At 32.9% G+C, this 5,405-nt stretch overlaps 1 pseudogene; it reads left to right on the forward strand.

Moving 5' to 3' along the window:
- The first annotated feature begins 4,584 nt into the window (after positions 1-4,584).
- On the forward strand, positions 4,585-4,897 carry LOC111725206 (annotated as a pseudogene).
- Positions 4,898-5,405: the final 508 nt, after the last annotated feature.

Raw genomic sequence — 5,405 nt, forward strand, 5'->3', positions numbered from 1 at the left:
AGATTCACAGACATATGTCTTTCTTTTGTTGGAGTAATTTTTTTCTATTTTAGAAATTAATTTTATACTCCTATCAAGAAGCTAATGTAGAAGTGTCTCTTCTTTTTCTATACTGTGGTATAGCACGGCAAACTTTTAAAAGGTCTTTTGTATTTCTATAAAATTCTGGAGAGTAATTTGGCATAATTAATAATTACTAGCAGTTCTGTACAAGGGTAACTGAGATATATTAAGATGATTAAGGTGAGAAAATGAAGTCTTATGACTTAATTTATAGTTAAGTTATAAATATATAAATTTTTATGTATATCTTAGAATATAGCTTTCTTTAAAATGGCCAGTTTAGAAATATACAAATGCGCACTTTCATTATTGCTTGTTAAAATGTCAATTAAGTCCTTTTGCAATGGCATGCAAAATATATTCGCATGTTATTTAACAATATGATCATCTATTTTATACATACTTATAAAATTAAAGGTGTTTCTAGATTGGTTATTTATTATTACTTCTACCTTTATATCCATTCTTTCATAAGTGCGTACACTAATTTCACACACTTTCTACTGGTATTAGCTTATGATTACGTAAATTTCATTTTTTCCCCACTTTGAAGAAATTCATGTTAATCAAAAAAAGCACAAACAAAAATAGATAATTCCAAATGAATGACATTTACCTAGGCTCAAGTTATCTGTTAAGGAAACTGATGGCCTGCCAATGAGATTTGAGCGTTATCTTGCATGGTGTTAGGTTGTTAATGATCTGATTGCTACAAAGAGAAACTAAAAGTGAGGGAACATAAAGAGGCATGTCCAGTCCCCTCTTCTGGTGGACAGCAACTCAGCTTTAAGTTTTTTCTGGGAACTTCTCAGCCAAGAGGGGTCCATTCAGCCAGGTGGGGGGCTTAACTTTTTTTTTTTTACTTCATAGCAATAATGTTATGATGCAAATCTCAGGAAGATAATAAACATAATGGTACTATAATTCAGGCATCATTTATTAATAAAATGATCCTCGAAGTGATAATGTAAGGAACTTATGGGAACTCCTCCTGATACTAAGTTCAAGACTTTGATAAATCACAATGCTTTAATCTTTTAGATCTTCAGCATGAAATTGAATATGAATGAAACACTTATTATTTTGAATAATGTATTGGACGTCAATACATTATTCAATAATATATTGGGTTCTAATACATTTCCCAATAGTGTATTTGAATTTAAGTATTATATTACATGATTTTGAAGATCATGGCACTTAAATTCATTGGCTTGGATTGCATAAGAAAAACTCCATCAATTCTTATTGCTCTAAAGACTTTGGACAAGGTATTTAGCCCCTTTAATCCTCTGATTTCTTAAGCAAGGAAAAGGAGATCCTGATAGTAACTAGCCAATAGAGGTGGTGTAGAAATTAATTATTCCTGGTACCTTGGAAGGAGCCAAGTGTTTGCCACATAGTTTATTAAACAGAAAACTCTAAATGTCTGTGAAACCTTCACCTCCTCATTCTAAACTGAACAAGTTCTTTTTATTCTGGTTTTCCTCAGACTTAACTGATATTTATAAACTTCTCAAGGGCAATTTGTCTGATTTGGTTACCTTCAGTACATTTCTTAATTTAACCACCTCAACTGCCTTATCTGAAATGCCTTTCCTCTGAAGAAGTTATTCCAGAAGATAAAGCAGCATTGACTGTAAATGTATGCAGCCCTTATTGTTTCTATTAAAGTTTGTGGTGTAGCTCTGGGTGGATCCCAAACATTCATTTTTCTCTATTCTCTAAATTTAGGGTCCCTGTGGCAGGAATTCGCCACTCTTTGTCTCCTCACTCTCACCAAGAGGCCCTACGTTTATTTGCCCGTCCTGGGAACTTAGTCTTCATCTATTTATTCAATACAAGGGGTGGAGGAGAGAGGAGGATTATTTTAATCCACTAGGGAATCTTTTTTTACATAGGAAATGAGTTCTCCTACCTAGCTATAGTAGATATAAGATGATACTTTTATTCCTATTGGAATAATATGCCTATTAAATGAAATTCTAATTAGGTAGAATTCATTAGGGAAGAGGAGTAATTAATTAGGTTCCCTTGGACCTCCTATAGTGTAGAAATTAATTAAGAAATTTAAAAAAAATGATTTTCCACATTTTCTAAATGGCATTATCATCTTTACTAAATTCCTTTATCTGCTGGTTTTTTTTTTTTTTTTTTTTACTATTATACTTGTAGTAGAACTGAAAAGCAACACAGTAAGGGTCTAGATACACTTAACTACACATTTAATCTTAACTACCTACAAAGCCATTTATCTCCCCATAAGCTACATATTGCCTTTCCTCTCAAATTTATATATTTTAAATCATTGCTATAACTTCATTAAATATACATTTGTGTTTTTTCTTTCTCATTGTGTAAGCTAGTATACAAAAGGCATGCCTGTCAACCATGCATAGTAGCTAACAGAGGATCATAATACTCACAGATTTAACTGATCACGCTGAACAACAAAGATAAGAGAATCGTGTATAAAAAAATGATTAAGGGCTATGGAGTCAGAGCAGCATGAATTTCCATTCTGCTCTGTCCCTGACTAAACATATGCACTTGGACTAATTACTTACTTTTTTGCACCTATGTATAATTTTGTTTCTTAGAGTTTATAATCATCACTTTGCTGCGATGAATATCGTCTGGTGAAAGCATGTGTGTCTGTCTTGAAATAACATATATCCGGCCATAGATTCCAGTAATTTGCTTAACTTGTCAAAAGTGAATATCTGCTTCATTTAGATAATAGAAATGAAAATCTGCCCTGTGAACATTTTGCAGTTTTATAATCGAGGGCCATTTTACACCAACATGTTCAGTGTTTTGTCTCTATGGCAATTAAGGTTATAATTACATTTGAAAAGAATCGCTTTTTTGCATAAACAAATTATTTGAAGACACAAAGTACATGAATTAAAAGAGAATCTTCGGTGCAAGATGGAGCTCAGATTATACATTGAATCACTATACAAATATAGAAAGGACTCTGGATGCCCCTTCACATTTTTCTCTAATAGTGTTTTAGTCATTAATCATGAAGGAATTATTACATCTCCATGTGGCCTTACTTAGAATCTGACAATATTTCTTAAAACAAAGTTAATTTCATAGTTAGTAAGAGGTAATAATTACAAATACATTTAAACAGGTATAGACATATAAATACACACATATATGTACACAGATGGTAGAAACATCAAGAGATTGTAATTATTTCTTAAGAAAACACAGAATTTTACATACTGTGATATAATAAATTAGTAACATCAAATTTACTTATAAAAAAGTAAGAAAAAAGATAAATTTAATCATGATAATCTGATTGAGCCAAGAAAATATATACTCTTACAATAGACAATAAAATATGAGCAAATGATGATGCAATAAATTTTCAAAATTTTAAAATATCCAGTATAATAAAACATATTTTGTTGTATCTTATTTTGAATACTGAATTATCAGGAAATTATTATTGCTCAACAAAATGTAGTTGAATGTGTGCTACTTAACATACTAACAATCTGAATTTCTTATTGATTTAAATAATGACATTGAGAATATAATTATTAGGTCATAAAAAAATCACAATGACTAAAAAGTTCATGTTAAGCAAGTGCTGGTTACTTTTTTTTTTTTTTTGAGACAGAATCTATGTTGCCCTTAGTAGAGTGTCCTGGTTGTCACAGCTCACAGTAACCTTAAACTCTTAGGCCTAAGCGATTCTCTTGCCTCAGCCTCCCAAGTAGCTGGGAATACAGGCACCCACCACAACACCCGGCTATTTTTTGTTGCAGTTGTCATTGTTGTTTAGCTGGCCCTGGGCTGGGCTCAAACCCTCCACCCTCGGTGTATGTGGCTGGTGTGGTAACCTCTGTGCTATAGGCACCGAGCCAAGTTTTGCAAGTGCTGGTTCTTATAAACTGATTTTTCAAAAGAAGAAAAAAATGAAGAAGAGTGTTCTGTTTTTAAGAGAATGGGAAGATATTCCCAAGCAAGTTGAAACTTAACACAGGTGAATCGGAAAGGACACTGTCAATTGTGCTACTTAGAAGTGAAATAATGGACCAAAACTTTAGTAGTCACTCACATGTAATTATTAACTTGTCTGATGACTGGGCATCTTTGACATGCATGTTCATGGGTATGTGTGCGTGTGTATGTGTTTTAATTGCACTTTGCAGAATGGCACGTGGGAGCAAGCTAATGCTACTCATCTACAATAGTCAGGAAACCAAGAGGACAAGACTCACCCGTTAGAAGCCGGATGACTCTCACACTTAAAAATTCAAAATTGCAGTTATTTTATGTATTGATAACCCCTAAGGTCTATCAAAAATTGTCTTAGGCAAGTGATTAGCATCTCTTGATACTCAATTATAATTTCACAGTACTAGAGGGGAGGATGGCTCCTGATATCTTGACTTATTAAACTTCAAAAAGCCATTTGAAAGGTTTGCTAGCTGTTTTAGCTCTTTGGATCTGCTTGTATCTTTCTTTCGGTCGTGCATGAGGCCCCCAACAACTAACATGGTGAAGCAGATCAAGAGCAAGTTTGCTTTTAAGGAAGACTTGGAAGCTGCTGGAGATAAACTTGTAGTAGTTGACTTCTCAGCCACATGGTGTGGGCCTTGCTTATCCAGTTTTTCTTTTATTCCCTTTCTGAAAAGTACTCCAGTGTGGTGTTCCTGGAAGTAGACAGGGATCACTGTCGGGACGTTGCTTCAGAGTGTGGGGTCAAATGCATGCAACTTTCCAATTTTTCTAAGAGACACAAATGGTGGCTGAATTTTCTGACACTAATGAGGAAAAACTTGAAGCCACCATTAATGAATTAGTTTAATCATGTTTTCTGAAAACATAATCAGCCTTTGACTATTTAAAAACTGTAATTTCTTTGATTTACAAAAAATTAAAAAGTATGGGGCTTATATACCCAACAATCATCGGATTATGATGATAACAAAATATTGATTCTAACCTTTTAAAAAATGTGAATTTGATAAACTGTTAAGTTTATATTGTATTTTTAGACTTTTATCATAATGTTTCTAAATAGATATATATACCAGATTGGAGGGGATGAGTTCCTAATAGTACACTAGCAAACATTTGCCATATTTCTAGAGCAAGAGAGAGAGATTTATCTCCTATTCTAGATAAACAAATTAAACTGTTATTTTTCTTAATCAGTACACACATAGATATAGTGGATAATAAAATGCAAATGTGCTTGAATATCTAAAACAAATGAAGCAAATTCAAAGAATCTTTGGGCTAATGGGGCATTTATTTATGTTCTTTAGGAGTGCAATTTCACTTTCTCCTGCTATTAGTTGGAAGTCAATAAA

Source organism: Otolemur garnettii, unplaced genomic scaffold (genome assembly GCF_000181295.1).
Source record: "Otolemur garnettii isolate 467f Iridium unplaced genomic scaffold, OtoGar3 scaffold00033, whole genome shotgun sequence".
NCBI lineage: Eukaryota > Metazoa > Chordata > Mammalia > Primates > Galagidae > Otolemur > Otolemur garnettii.